Here is a 16,525-nt window from a genome sequence, read left to right as displayed (position 1 = left end):
ATCTTCAACATTACAGATTAGCAAAAACAGAAATGAAAAACCAAATATTATTTTTACTCAAAGTATTTATTCAGCTGAAAAATCTGGGTTACCACATCCTACCCACCTTATTAGAATTTCGTCCCCGAAATTCAACACCAAAACAAATCTATATTTTCTGAAACAAAGATGCATGGTTTTATCGAACCATAGCATTAGCGAAACAAAAAGTATAGCCATGCAATGTGAAAACAAAGTTAGATCAATATACAAGAAATATAAAGCCACCGCTTCTAGCTTACGTGCCTAAACTATCCCATTAGTTAAACCCATATTAATTTTCAAAATTTTAATTTTGTTTAGCCTAAGCTACGATACCACTAAATTGTCACGCCCCGAAACCGGGTCTAGTCGTGACAACGCCACATATTTATAACCTTGCGATTATAAACATGTAAGGCTCAAACGAACACAAATTTAAACTAAAACAATCCTGTATTCACTATCTTTTCTATTACACAAGTCATAATACATATTTATTTTCCCTTCCCGTACACTAAGCCTACGCCTCGCCGTCATCTTCAAACAAGACCTAATTCCGCAAAAGAAATGGAAGAGGCAAGGGTGAGTATGAGGCCATACTCAGCAAGTAGATACAACGGAAGAATAGATGACAATGAATTATTAGGAATCAAAGGAGAATAACAAAGTGTCAGTCGGAACTGGATATCATGGATACAACAAAGGAATGGAACTTAATATAAATAGACAAGGAAAATATTGGCATCACACATGACAGCAAGCTTCCCAACCCGGGAGTCACAGGGTTAATATTAACGCTTTTACACTTTGCAGAGGGGTACTCCGACATCGACAGTCTTGACTAGGTTGCGCTAGTCAAGCAGTGCCCTTTTACCCGCTAAGACCCAGACACTCTGACCTACTGATGTCGGTCGCTCCTACGGATCCATCACCGACACGTTCCCGTACAGAGGCCGTCCCCAGCGGAGAACACAGACAGTCCCATACCTGAACTGTGACCGGTACAATATGTTTGCCGTCGTGACACCAATACGAGATCAAAACAAGGAGTTCAAGGTATCAATAGAATCAACATAACCAAACTAAATGAATATGCTCATAGCTCTACACGAGCCTCTGCAAGTCATACGGATTCAATCTAGACCAAGAGAATCACATGTACGGATGTACCATGACCAAAGATCATGAACAAAACTATCCAATCGGATAACAAATGCCCTCTCTCAAGTGGCACATGAATCAGTGAATCAAATAACAGATCAAAGTACAGTGTTATGACCAGCCGAATTATCAAAGGGGATAAGCTGGCAAAGATATGGAGATTAGCAAAGCACTACGTGCAGAACTCAAAATCAGGAGAGAGCATCTATTTACGGATCAAAGAACAAGGAGATCGTGTACTGGTAGGATTCAAAGATTAGCACTACTTGCCTCGGTGACACCCCTGTCAGCAATATCAGTACTATGGAACGACCAGTGATGAAAACCAAGTGTATATCCACCACTCTATGGATCTGCTCCCATGTTCATTTCGGCAGCATCTCTGTATTCCCTTCTTGATAAATTTGCATTGGCATAGCTCTCTCACTGGCGTGTCTCTATTTCTCTATCTACGGACTCAGGTTGACTAGTGTAAAGTAACCACATCAGTAGCTATTTATAGAACGTGAGAACCGTCTATGTGACTAAAAATCTAAACTGCGTGTGACACTACAACTTCCTCTCCTATCTCTAGTTGACACGTATAAGCTGACTCATTTTTCCTTGAACATGCAGAGGTCCACGCAGGACTGGCCGACCTTGCCGACATATCTCAGCTCCATCCGTTTGTACTTGAGGCCGTGCATGTAAAAGAATTCCAAAGCTAAATCTGCTTTGGTACTACTACTAGTTAGCTCCAGCGATACAAGTATATATATGCGCGCATTAGCAGTACTAGTGAACATGCATAAGCAAATCAAATCAATTGAAGTCTCTACTTTGATTAACCCCTGCATTTTAATTTAACATGCAAAGATTAATATTCATCTTCAACATTACAGATTAGCAAAAACAGAAATGAAAAACCAAATATTATTTTTACTCAAAGTATTTATTCAGCTGAAAAATCTGGGTTACCACATCCTACCCACCTTATTAGAATTTCGTCCCCGAAATTCAACACCAAAACAAATCTATATTTTCTGAAACAAAGATGCATGGTTTTATCGAACCATAGCATTAGCGAAACAAAAAGTATAGCCATGCAATGTGAAAACAAAGTTAGATCAATATACAAGAAATATAAAGCCACCGCTTCTAGCTTACGTGCCTAAACTATCCCATTAGTTAAACCCATATTAATTTTCAAAATTTTAATTTTGTTTAGCCTAAGCTCGATACCACTAAATTGTCACGCCCCGAAACCGGGTCTAGTCGTGACAACGCCACATATTTATAACCTTGCGATTATAAACATGTAAGGCTCAAACGAACACAAATTTAAACTAAAACAATCCTGTATTCACTATCTTTTCTATTACACAAGTCATAATACATATTTATTTTCCCTTCCCGTACACTAAGCCTACGCCTCGCCGTCATCTTCAAACAAGACCTAATTCCGCAAAAGAAATGGAAGAGGCAAGGGTGAGTATGAGGCCATACTCAGCAAGTAGATACAACGGAAGAATAGATGACAATGAATTATTAGGAATCAAAGGAGAATAACAAAGTGTCGGTCGGAACTCGGATATCATGGATACAACAAAGGAATGGAACTTAATATAAATAGACAAGGAAAATATTGGCATCACACATGACGAGCAAGCTTCCCAACCCGGGAGTCACGGGGTTAATATTAACGCTTTTACACTTTGCGAGAGGGTACTCCGACATCGACGAGTCTTGACTAGGTTGCGCTAGTCAAGCGGTGCCCTTTACCCGCTAAGACCCGGACACTCGACCTACCGATGTCGGTCGCTCCTACGGATCCATCACCGACACGTTCCCGTACGGAGGCCGTCCCCGGCGGAGAACACGAGACGAGTCCCATACCCGAACCGTGACCGGTACAATATGTTTGCCGTCGTGACACCAATACGAGATCAAAACAAGGAGTTCAAGGTATCAATAGAATCAACATAACCAAACTAAATGAATATGCTCATAGCTCTACACGAGCCTCTCGCAAGTCATACGGATTCAATCTAGACCAAGAGAATCACATGTACGGATGTACCATGACCAAAGATCATGAACAAAACTATCCAATCGGATAACAAATGCCCTCTCTCAAGTGGCACATGAATCGGTGAATCAAATAACAGATCAAAGTACGAGTGTTATGACCAGCCGAATTATCAAAGGGGATAACCGGCAAAGATATGGAGATTAGCAAAGCACTACGTGCAGAACTCAAAATCAGGAGAGAGCATCTATTTACGGATCAAAGAACAAGGAGATCGTGTACTTGGTAGGATTCAAAGATTAGCACTACTTGCCTCGGTGACACCCCTGTCGAGCAATATCAGTACTATGGAACGACCGAGTGATGAAAACCAAGTGTATATCCACCACTCTATGGATCTGCTCCCATGTTCATTTCGGCAGCATCTCTCGTATTCCCTTCTTGATAAATTTGCATTGGCATAGCTCTCTCACCGGCGTGTCTCTATTTCTCTATCTACGGACTCAGGTTGACTAGTGTAAAGTAACCACAGCGAGTAGCTATTTATAGAACGTGAGAACCGTCTATGTGACTAAAAATCTAAACTGCGTGTGACACTACAACTTCCTCTCCTATCTCTAGTTGACACGTATAAGCTGACTCATTTTTCCTTGAACGTGCAGAGGTCCACGCAGGACTGGCCGACCTTGCCGACATATCTCAGCTCCATCCGTTTGTACTTGAGGCCGTGCATGTAAAAGAATTCCAAAGCTAAATCTGCTTTGGTACTACTACTAGTTAGCTCCAGCGATACAAGTATATATATGCGCGCATTAGCAGTACTAGTGAACATGCATAAGCAAATCAAATCAATTGAAGTCTCTACTTTGATTAACCCCTGCATTTTAATTTAACATGCAAAGATTAATATTCATCTTCAACATTACAGATTAGCAAAAACAGAAATGAAAAACCAAATATTATTTTTACTCAAAGTATTTATTCAGCTGAAAAATCTGGGTTACCACATCCTACCCACCTTATTAGAATTTCGTCCCCGAAATTCAACACCAAAACAAATCTATATTTTCTGAAACAAAGATGCATGGTTTTATCGAACCATAGCATTAGCGAAACAAAAAGTATAGCCATGCAATGTGAAAACAAAGTTAGATCAATATACAAGAAATATAAAGCCACCGCTTCTAGCTTACGTGCCTAAACTATCCCATTAGTTAAACCCATATTAATTTTCAAAATTTTAATTTTATTTAGCCTAAGCTCGATACCACTAAATTGTCACGCCCGAAACCGGGTCTAGTCGTGACAACGCCACATATTTATAACCTTGCGATTATAAACATGTAAGGCTCAAACGAACACAAATTTAAACTAAAACAATCCTGTATTCACTATCTTTTCTATTACACAAGTCATAATACATATTTATTTTCCCTTCCCGTACACTAAGCCTACGCCTCGCCGTCATCTTCAAACAAGACCTAATTCCGCAAAAGAAATGGAAGAGGCAAGGGTGAGTATGAGGCCATACTCAGCAAGTAGATACAACGGAAGAATAGATGACAATGAATTATTAGGAATCAAAGGAGAATAACAAAGTGTCAGTCGGAACTGGATATCATGGATACAACAAAGGAATGGAACTTAATATAAATAGACAAGGAAAATATTGGCATCACACATGACAGAAGCTTCCCAACCCGGGAGTCACGGGGTTAATATTAACGCTTTTACACTTTGCGTAGGGGTACTCCGACATCGACAGTCTTGACTAGGTTGCGCTAGTCAAGCGGTGCCCTTTACCCGCTAAGACCCGGACACTCGACCTACCGATGTCGGTCGCTCCTACGGATCCATCACCGACACGTTCCCGTACGGAGGCCGTCCCCGGCGGAGAACACGAGACAGTCCCATACCTGAACCGTGACCGGTACAATATGTTTGCCGTCGTGACACCAATACGAGATCAAAACAAGGAGTTCAAGGTATCAATAGAATCAACATAACCAAACTAAATGAATATGCTCATAGCTCTACACGAGCCTCCGCAAGTCATACGGATTCAATCTAGACCAAGAGAATCACATGTACGGATGTACCATGACCAAAGATCATGAACAAAACTATCCAATCGGATAACAAATGCCCTCTCTCAAGTGGCACATGAATCAGTGAATCAAATAACAGATCAAAGTACAGTGTTATGACCAGCCGAATTATCAAAGGGGATAACTGGCAAAGATATGGAGATTAGCAAAGCACTACGTGCAGAACTCAAAATCAGGAGAGAGCATCTATTTACGGATCAAAGAACAAGGAGATCGTGTACTGGTAGGATTCAAAGATTAGCACTACTTGCCTCGGTGACACCCCTGTCAGCAATATCAGTACTATGGAACGACCAGTGATGAAAACCAAGTGTATATCCACCACTCTATGGATCTGCTCCCATGTTCATTTCGGCAGCATCTCTGTATTCCCTTCTTGATAAATTTGCATTGGCATATTAGAGACATAGTCGGTTGTAGTTGAACCGACGTTGTAGAGTTTGATTGACATACGGTCATGTAATCATATGTAATCTCTCCCCTCTCTCTTCTATATATACATGCAATACAAGCCCTCGGAATCTATCCGAGTAGTTCCAATACTACCTGATCTTACGTTTTACATGGTATCAGGCCGGCTCTTCCGCCGTTTCGCCTAGATCGCAAGCTCCTGCCGACGTCGCCGCCGCTGGTTCATCTTCAACAGCTGCCATGGCGTCTTCTTCAACCAATCCGCCAATCAATCTTGGCCTGCCCCCGCGTGAGCTTCTCACACGCGACAACCACTCGCTTTGGCGCGCCCAGGTTCTACCTGCTATCCGTGGCGCCCAACTCATCGGCCTCCTCGACGGCACTGATGCCGCCCCACCGATGCAGATCGAGATCGTCGCCGCTGATAAATCTACGGACACGGCGGCCGTGATGGGACCAAACCCGGCGTATGCCTCCTGGGTGTCCCGCGATCAAATAGTCCTCTCCTACTTGCTCCAGTCGCTCTCGCGTGAGGTTCTTCCGCACGTTCACCGGATCGACAACACTGCTGGAGTATGGCGCGCCATCGAAGAGATGTTCGCTGCCCAAAGCGAGGCCAAGATCAACAACCTCCTGGTTGCCCTCGCCAATACTAAGAAGCTTCAGATGACGACTTCCGAGTTCCTGTCCAAGATGCAGGGCTTCGCTGATGAGTTAATTGCGGCTGGTCATCCTCTTACAGATCGTCAGCTCGTCTCCTATATTCTGGCCGGCCTCGGCTCCGACTATAACTCTCTGGTGGCTGCTCTTGGCGTGGCTACGACACCGATCTCGCTGAGTCTCCTATACTCACATCTCCATGCCTACGACCAGCGCCAGCTCCTGCTCAATGGGCCACCGCAGCCCGAGTTTGAGACCTCTGCCAATGCGGCGAATCGCCAGTGGCGTCCTCGCTCCGGTGGTTACTCCAATGGCAACAACAACAATCGCTCGCGTGGTGACCGCGGTGATCGCGGTGACCGTGGCGACCGTGCTGATCGTCGTGATGATCGCCGCGACTACCGGCGTGACGATCGTCAGTACTCCTCCTCTGGCCGCGGTGGAGGCCGTGGCCCCTCCGGAGGGGGGCGAGGCCGTGGCCGAGGACGTCGCCGCACTACCCCCTGGGTTGACGTCACGTGTCAGATCTGCAACAAGGAGGGACATCCAGCCAAAGATTGCTGGTCTCGCTACTCTGAGGACGACGACTATGGTGACAAGGAGATCCATGCTGCCTACGGTGTCGACACCAATTGGTACCAGGACTCCGGTGCTACTCATCATATCACGAGTGAGCTCAACAACTTGACGTTCCGCGATACCTACAAGGGTTCCGACAGGGTTAACACCGCCAATGGGCAAGGTATGAATATTTCCCACATAGGTCATTCAATAGTTCGTAACCCTACTCGAGTTTTTCACCTTCACAATGTCTTACATGTTCCTCATGCTTCCAAAAATCTTCTGTCTGTTCATCGCTTCACTCTTGACAATGGTGTCTTCATCGAGTTTCACCCCTTCTTCTTTTTGATTAAGGATCAGGTCACCAGGAGAATCATTCATAGAGGACGATGTGTTGGCGGTCTCTACCCTCTTATATCATCCTTGGCGTCTTCAGGGTCCATGAAGCATGCTTTTGGGGCTGCCAAACTCGGCCAATCTCAGTGGCATAGTCGTTTAGGTCATCCTTCCTTAGTCGTTGTTAGGCAAATAATAAGTAAGCACAAGCTTCCATGTGTTAGAGATACCAGCGTTGTGTCAGTTTGTGACTCCTGCCAGCAGGGTAAAAGTCACCAGCTTCCCTATCCTATTTCTACTAGTGTTTCTACAGCCCCTCTTCAGTTAGTCTTCTCTGATGTATGGGGTCCTGCTCCTACTTCTGTCGGTCGTCATGATTACTATGTAAGCTTTATTGATGATTATAGCAAGTTTACTTGGATCTACCTGCTCAAACATAAATCTGATGCCTTAGCTGCCTTTGTTAATTTCCAAACACTTGTTGAGCGTCAATTTGATCGCAAAATTCTTGCAGTACAATCTGATTGGGGGGGAGAATATGTGAAACTTAATTCTCTTTTTCAGACACAGGGCATATCTCATCATGTTTCCTGTCCACATGCACATCAACAAAATGGTTCTGCTGAAAGAAAACACCGTCACATTGTTGAAGTAGGATTATCCCTTCTTGCTCATGCTGGTATGCCACTAAAATTTTGGGATGAAGCCTTTCTTACAGCCACATACCTTATCAATATGCTACCTAGTCGAGTTATTAAAAATGATACTCCTGTTCATCGTCTCCTTGGCACTCATCCTAATTATTCTTCCCTCCGTGTCTTTGGCTGTGCATGTTGGCCTAATCTCCGCCCCTACAATAAGCGGAAACTTGCTTTTCGCTCCAAACAATGTGTCTTTCTTGGTTATAGTCCACGTCACAAAGGAGTTAAGTGTCTCGAAGTATCTACTGGACGAGTCTATATTTCTCGTGACGTTGTTTTTGATGAGGCTGTCTTTCCCTTTAAATCCTTACACCCAAATGCTGGAGCTCTTCTTCGGAAACAAATTCTCCTCCTTGATCCCTCTCTTCGAAATTCTGAGCAGGGGACCGACACTGTTGATGATACCTTTGTGGAAAATACTCATGCTACTAATCAATTGGTTAGCCCTGTTCCTTATACCTTGCAGGATACAGCTCGTCGAAATATGCCGCCTGGTGAAAATTCGGCTCAAAACGGCGCGTCGAGCAGCTCTTCTGGGTCCTTTCAGTTTTCAGGTGAAAATAACAGTGGCTCAGATTCCCAGGATGATTCACTGACCGCATCAACTCCGGGATCCCCGCAAATCTCCTCGGGATCGGCGCGACCCGCGCCAGGCTCTGCGCCGTCAGCGTCCACGCGGAGATCTGGCGACCAGGCTCCGGGATCTTCTGCGGCGCGCTCCTCTGCCCGCTCGGCTCCATCGCCCGCGTCTGCCGCAACGAATCCCGGCACGGACTCCCACGCGCCGACAGGATCTGGTGCGGCTGACTCTGCCACCGGCGCGTCCCCTGGATCGTCTGCACCAGTTACTCGTGTACAGCCGCCTGTGGCTTCTCCTCCTCCGCGTCCAAATACCCGCGCGTCGAAAGGAATTGTGAAGCCCCGAGAATATAAAGATGGCACTGTTCGTTGGCTGTTGTCGTGTACAGCAGATGAGCCTGCAAATCTGCAGTCTGCTCTCGATGATCCTAACTGGCGAGGAGTAATGGATGAAGAATTTGATGCTCTCATGAAGAATAATACCTGGAAGTTGGTGCCACCCCGTGCTGGTAAAAATGTTATTGACTGCCGATGGGTGTATAAAATAAAGCGTAAGTCTGATGGCTCTATTGACAGATACAAGGCTAGGCTTGTTGCCAAAGGTTTTAAACAGCGATATGGAATTGACTATGAAGATACTTTTAGTCCTGTTGTCAAGATTGCTACTGTGCGTCTTGTTTTGTCTTTAGCTGTTTCCAAGGGATGGAGCTTGCGACAACTTGATGTTAAGAACGCGTTTCTACATGGCGTTCTGGAAGAGGAAGTCTACATGAGACAACCACCTGGGTATGAAGATAAAAGCTCTCCTCACTTCTTGTGCAAATTGGATAAAGCTCTTTATGGACTCAAACAGGCACCTCGAGCATGGTATTCTCGGTTAAGCTCAAAATTGCTTGCTCTTGGTTTCTTTGCTTCCAAGTCTGATACCTCTCTGTTTATCTATCGCAAGTCTACTGTCACCATCTTTATGCTCATATATGTGGATGACATTATTGTTGCTAGTTCTTCTCAAGCTGCAACTGATGCTCTCTTAAGAGATTTAAATCAAGAATTTGCTCTCAAGGATCTTGGTGATCTCAACTTTTTCTTGGGTGTTGAAGTTCAGAAGGTGAACAATGGTATAGTCCTCAGTCAGTCCAAGTATGCTCATGATATTTTGGCCCGTGTTGGTATGACTAATTGCACAGGTGTGCCGACACCCTTGTCCTCCTCTGAGAAAATTACTGCACAGCAGGGAGATCCATTGGGTCCGGATGACAGTAGTAAATATAGAAGCTTGGTTGGTGCTCTGCAGTATCTTACTCTTACTCGACCGGATATTTCTTTTGCAGTCAACAAGGTTTGTCAGTATCTGCATGCTCCTAGTACTGTTCATTGGGCTGCTGCTAAACGTATCTTGCGATATGTTAAGCATACTGTCACCGTTGGTCTCACATTCATGAGGTCAAGGTCTACTCTTGTCAGTGCCTTTTCTGATGCAGACTGGGCAGGTTGTGTTGATGATCGTCGGTCCACAGGGGGATTTGCTGTATTCTTTGGACCAAATTTGATTTCCTGGAGTGCTAAAAAGCAGCCTACAGTTTCAAGGTCTAGTACTGAAGCTGAGTACAAGTCTGTAGCAAATGCAACGGCTGAAGTAATGTGGGTTCAGTCTTTGCTCAGAGAATTGGGTGTTCGGCAGACACAGCCACCATGCATATGGTGTGACAATTTGGGAGCAACATATTTGTCAGCCAACCCAGTATTTCATGCACGAGCCAAACATATTGAGATAGATTTTCATTTTGTCAGAGAGAGAGTTTTGAGGAAGCAATTGGAGATTCGGTTCGTTTCTTCCAAAGATCAGGTTGCTGATGGGTTCACTAAACCTTTGCCTTATAGAGCATTTGAAGATTTCAAGACTAATCTCAACTTGTTGGCGTTGTGATTACGGGAGGGTATTAGAGACATAGTCGGTTGTAGTTGAACCGACGTTGTAGAGTTTGATTGACATACGGTCATGTAATCATATGTAATCTCTCCCCTCTCTCTTCTATATATACATGCAATACAAGCCCTCGGAATCTATCCGAGTAGTTCCAATACTACCTGATCTTACGTTTTACATGGCATAGCTCTCTCACTGGCGTGTCTCTATTTCTCTATCTACGGACTCAGGTTGACTAGTGTAAAGTAACCACAGCAGTAGCTATTTATAGAACGTGAGAACCGTCTATGTGACTAAAAATCTAAACTGTGTGTGACACTACAACTTCCTCTCCTATCTCTAGTTGACACGTATAAGCTGACTCATTTTTCCTTGAACATGCGAGAGGTCCACGCAGGACTGGCCGACCTTGCCGACATATCTCAGCTCCATCCGTTTGTACTTGAGGCCGTGCGTGTAAAAGAATTCCAAAGCTAAATCTGCTTTGGTACTACTACTAGTTAGCTCCAGCGATACAAGTATATATATGCGCGCATTAGCAGTACTAGTGAACATGCATAAGCAAATCAAATCAATTGAAGTCTCTACTTTGATTAACCCCTGCATTTTAATTTAACATGCAAAGATTAATATTCATCTTCAACATTACAGATTAGCAAAAACAGAAATGAAAAACCAAATATTATTTTTACTCAAAGTATTTATTCAGCTGAAAAATCTGGGTTACCACACAGAGTGACGAGACTCTAGATCACCTGCTCATGGGTTGTGTGCTGTCCCGGGAAGTTTGGGCAACCTGCCTGCGCTGGTGGGGAAAGTTGCCCTGGATGCCGCAGATAGATTCGAGCTTCGTGGCTTGGTTGCAGGAGAAGCGTGGAGGACCAGGAGGGGATCGTGACCTCTGGATAGGAGTAGCCCTGTCGTCGTGGTGAACAGACAGATGCCATAGGATGGCTTAAGTTGGGGCCGAATGGGCGCTAGAGGATTCGGGGAGGGTTTTTGATTAGATTGGATGAACTTCCGGATGCTTTCCTCAAGAACCAGGCCTAAGCCAGAGGTAGAAGAAGAAAGACACAAGAAAGAATTCTGCTCTAGATCTTTCTATTCATTGATCTTGTGAGATTACAGGTTTCTGGTTACAGAACAACACTTAGCTCGTACCCGCGTATGGGTGTGCCCCCTCTCCTTATATAGGGGAGAGGGTGACTTACAGGGGAAGAAACCCTAGGAAACCCTAATGGCATCTTTCAACAGACAAACTACTTTACAAAGTTACTTTAATCATAGGTGACGCCGATATCTTCTTTAATCAGGGAGGCTGACGTCCCCCGGTTGCTTTTGGCGTCACCTTCCTCTTTGGCGCCAGGGCTTCGTTTAAAGCTACTTTGCTTAGCTCATCCTTGTCCTCTAGCTCTGGAAAGAATCTTTGACCAGTCTTGCCGACGTGCTACAGTGCACCTCTTACCGGTAACCCGGTGTCTTCTTAGCTTGTTCCGGTATACCCCTCTTGGGGATACCGGTATAGCTTTACCTAGCCAAACGCTTAACTTCGCGCTCCGGCATAAACATTAAACCGGTATCTTGATGGCTCAAACCATCCGGTTTGGCATGCCTTTGGCATACCGGGGGTCATCCCCCCAACAAGCCCTCGTTTGCTGGTGTCTTTGGCGACATCGCAACGACATTGTGTTCGAAAGGATCACACCTTCCAAGGCCACGGTGCTCTCATCGATCGCCAATGAGGCGGAGATGTGGAGAGTCGCTGGGATCTTCAGAGGATCTCTTGCGCCAGTAGATAAGTGGAGATGCCGCGAGTAGTCCGGTTTGGTGTGTGCTACCCTTTGGGCAGTGGGGTTGCGTTGCGCGGGCGTCTGTGCCCCGAGCGCGTTGTAACTCAGGCCTTTGGCCTTCTTCTTGGTTCCGATACGTCTTTCCATGACATATCCTTTTAAAAAATATCTAAATAAAAGTGAGCATTCTTTTATGGGGCGGTGGGAGTACACTAATTTATGCTAGTGCTAAAATAAAATAGCCATCCTAAAATTGACGAATTTTTCTCAGAAAGTTGAAGGTAACAGTGACAGCTCTCGGATTTCCTTGTAGCTGGACGAAACTGACGTGGCCATGTCTCACCGACCCCTTCGACTAACGCTTGTACGCAACGGGTTTCACGTTTCTTCATTTGTTGGACGCGCAAAGGCCAGCGCGCTGCACCTCACAAAAGACAAACGTGGCTACCTGTACAAACCCTCTATGCCTATGCGATGCCGACGATTCAGCTCGTCCATTGTCATTGTGTATTGGTTATCTCATCGGAAGAGGTAAACAAACATCTCGATCTGTTAAAAGCGAAGCGCGTGAGTTTAGTCTGACCGTAGTGGTGATCTTGACCGGAACTACCATGTGCTCCGTAGTGGGGTGCTCTCTAGTTTAACCCCAACATGGACTAACCAAAAGTTAATCACGATTTGTTTCTCTACCCTTACGGGGAAATCTTGTTTCTCTACCCTTACGGGGAATCTACTTTGGCTCGTAGGTCTAGATGCACCCATTATTCAAACTCATACTTCATAATGTTTAAAAATTCTGAAAAAAATATCGGAGAGTACACCAAACATTCTATGATCGCACATGAAGTTTCACGTAAAAATTTTAATTTTTGTGACTAGTGTAAAAAAAGACAATTTTTGATGTTCCAAAATAGCTTTTCACGAGACATTTGTTTGTCTTTTTTACATAGTGCACACAAAATGTTTTTTCCTGCCAAAATATTGTGAGCTAACATATAATATCAGTGTAGAAAGGGATGCAACTCACAATGTATTGATTGGGTGCATATGGCGTTACATATATAGGCCACGTCCTCGACTATACAAGGAAGGAGGTGGACCCAATAATAAATACAAAGATATGTATCGCTATACATAGCTACAGAAGATACACATCCGGATATACAAGGATATATATCTCAACAGTCAGGTTGCACACTCAAGATATTTTTTTCTAAATTTTTAGACATTTTGAAATGAATTTAAAATGCATTTTTTATAATAGGTGCGTCTAGACCTATGAGCCAAAACACCATATCCACTGTGTACCTCCTTTCTTATGAAATACTCTTGATCTTAGGTTTAAAATATGTTCTAAATTACACTATCTTTTACTGGCTTTATAATCAACAACGATATAGAAGACGAACCAATCTTTTTTTTTATTGAATGTCATCACTTTCATTATAGTAGCATGGATTGGTTGAAGTAGTACAAATAAATACAATACTAGTTTATCCAATTTTATTCTAAAATGTAGACTAAATTAGAACGGAGGAAGTTAAAGTCAAACTTTATTTATCTTCCTCGGTTTTTATTTATCTTCCATCTATGTTTAATTAAAGTCAAACTTTATAAAGTTTAACCAATAATATTTTTTAAATATCAGCATCCATAATACCAAATGCATATAATATGAAAATATAATTTATGATGATTCTCATACCACATATTTTATATTGTAGGTGCTGATATTTTTCCAGATATTTGGTCAAACTTTACAAAGTCTAACTTTAACTAAACCTAGAAAGTGAGGTAGATAAAAATGAAGGGAGTATTTCTCTATGTATTTCTATTTACGTTTGCACTAGCTTTTACAAGAGTGGGCATCTGCATGTACAACCGTTTGTAAGGGTTTTGTGCTTCAAAACAAAAATAAAGTTTTCCGAGGATTATTCGCGGTAAGCCTTGTGTTCATGGACACAAAATGCACACGGATGGAGACAAGCATTTAGCCGTTGACGTAGGACAAGGCTCCCCACTGATTCAAAGATTTCAAAATTCAAAACGCAATCAATAGTACCCCCCCCCCCAATCCAATTTGAGTGTCGGGTTTTAGTTTAATTTAACTAAAATATAAACTAAACTCTCTGTCAATTATTATGGATAGGAGGGAGTATTTGATAGCTATCAACTCTCATTTAAATAGTAATCCTCTAAAAGAAACTCTCATCAAGTACTATAGATAGCTAGTGCATGAATAGCCTAGTTGGCCCATGTGTGCACTAGCTTTTACAAGAGTGACCACTCATACATCTACACTCTTTTGTACGGATTTTCTGTTTCAAAAGGAAAACAAAGTTTTCCAGGAGAAAGCCTTTTGTTCATGCAGAGAAAATGCACATGAACGAAGAAAAGCATTTATCCGCTGGCGTAGGACAAGGCTCCCCACTGATTCAAGGATTCCAAAATTCAAATCGCAATCAATGGTACTCCGTCCGATCCATAATAAGTGTAGGGTTTTAGTTTAACTGAGATTTAAACCAAACTCTATGACAATTATTATGGATATGAGGGAGTATTTGATAGGTATCAACTCTCATTTAAATAGTAATCCTCTAAAAGAAACTCTCATGAAGTACTATAGATATCTATTGCATCAATAGCCTAGTTGGCCCATGTTTACACTAGCTTTTAAAAGAGTGACCATGTCATACATCTACAAATTTTTTTGTAAGGATCTTCCGTTTCAAAAGGAAAACAAAGTTTTACAGGAGAAAGCCTTTTGTTCATGGAGAGAAAATTGATCCGAACGGAGACAAGCGGGTAGGCGTAGGACAAGGCTCCCCACTGATTCAAGGATTTCAAAATTCAAATCGTGTTCAATGCTTGATCAACTCACATTAAGTAATAATCCTCTAAAAGAAATTCTTTTTTAAATTGATTTTTTTTGAAACGGTTATAAGGAAATTCCCGTGAGGTACTATTGATATCTATTGCATGGAAAGCTGGCTCATGTTTCTTCAAGGCTTCAACCTCGTAGATCCGTACTGCGAGCATCACAGGGGTTCGTTCCATCGACCACATCTGCACCAAAACGGATCCTATCATAGGATTCCCATGGAACGTTTCTGTTAATTTTTGCAGTTCGTTGTGGTTGATTGAGCTAGCCGCAAGTGCACCACATTTGGGCATTGATCTTTCGGAATCCCGATCTAGCCATTCCGATCGTGCCGCACATGCCCAGTGGAGCTCTGTCCGTTGCAGCACTATACTAACCGGAAAATGTCAGTTGCAGTTAGCGGTTAGCGGAGGAGTGCGTGATGAGTGCGAGACGGTGGTGGGTACCTGCAGCATCAAACCAACAGACCACACATGGGGAGGCCGGTGCGATACGACGACCCAAACGATATAAACGGTAGAGGAACAAACACTACTATGCCTTCATGTGATGTGATCTTGATTTTGGGTGAGCGACAGTTCTCAGATCGATCGAGCAACTGCCAGGGGGAGAAAGTGGTTGAAAAAGATCCAGCCACGGTCAGGGTCAGAGGTACGCACAAGACCACATGATGGGATCCCACCAGCCATTCTGCTGTGCCGGCAATAGTTAATGTAAAAAATAATCTAAAACAAATCACAACTTGAAATTGGAACTCTAAACTTACTAGTCCCGGTCTATTTTGAATCATGGACGCTTTGGTGTACCAGGAAAGCGAGTATGACGGCCGGGATTGCATGGGCTTCTCTCATGGGACCCCCATCTCATGTTTTTTTTTCTTGTTTGCCAAAATCCTGTAGGTTTCTTTCGGTCAAACAAAACACAGAGCTGCGGTGTTGCGTGGCGGCGGAGCGCTCCGGCGAGACACGACGGCAGTAGGGGAGCAGGTAGAGGGCAGGGCTAGGACATGTCCCCACCAGTCGGGCTCTCGGACAGCCGCATCGAGTGCAACCTTTGCCCTGCGCGTCCACGCCTTCCCATCTCCCATCACGCAGCTAACCACCACTCCTTCCCCTTCTCCCCCCCTCTCCATCGCATGCCATCGTCGGCAATGACATCCTCCCCATCGCCACCATGTCCAGTGATTCCACCTTGGCAAGTAGACCTCCCCCTCCATAGGCATAAGGAAGCCTCCATAGAAGACACGAGTGGACGGCACGGTCGCCATACTCCACAACACCGGTCCGCTGCCGCAACCCGCCGATCTACTCGCTCATGTGTGTAAGGTAAGTGTCTAGGTCATGATTTTGCCTTGAGAGCGGCGATGCTAGCACATGCATGT

The 16,525-nt window shown here is 43.9% G+C and overlaps 1 long non-coding RNA gene across 1 annotated transcript; it reads left to right on the top strand.

The window, feature by feature from the left end:
- The first annotated feature begins 6,933 nt into the window (after window positions 1–6,933).
- Window positions 6,934–7,719, top strand: LOC124679522. Its single transcript, XR_006995006.1, has 2 exons — window positions 6,934–7,111; window positions 7,291–7,719. It is a non-coding gene; the product is annotated as an uncharacterized LOC124679522 (long non-coding RNA).
- The last annotated feature ends 8,806 nt before the right edge of the window (window positions 7,720–16,525 follow it).

Source organism: Lolium rigidum, chromosome 7 (assembly GCF_022539505.1).
Source record: "Lolium rigidum isolate FL_2022 chromosome 7, APGP_CSIRO_Lrig_0.1, whole genome shotgun sequence".
In the NCBI taxonomy this organism is placed as follows: Eukaryota; Viridiplantae; Streptophyta; class Magnoliopsida; order Poales; family Poaceae; genus Lolium; species Lolium rigidum.
Note: the sequence above shows the minus strand (reverse complement) of the source record. Positions and strands in the feature narration are given on the sequence as shown.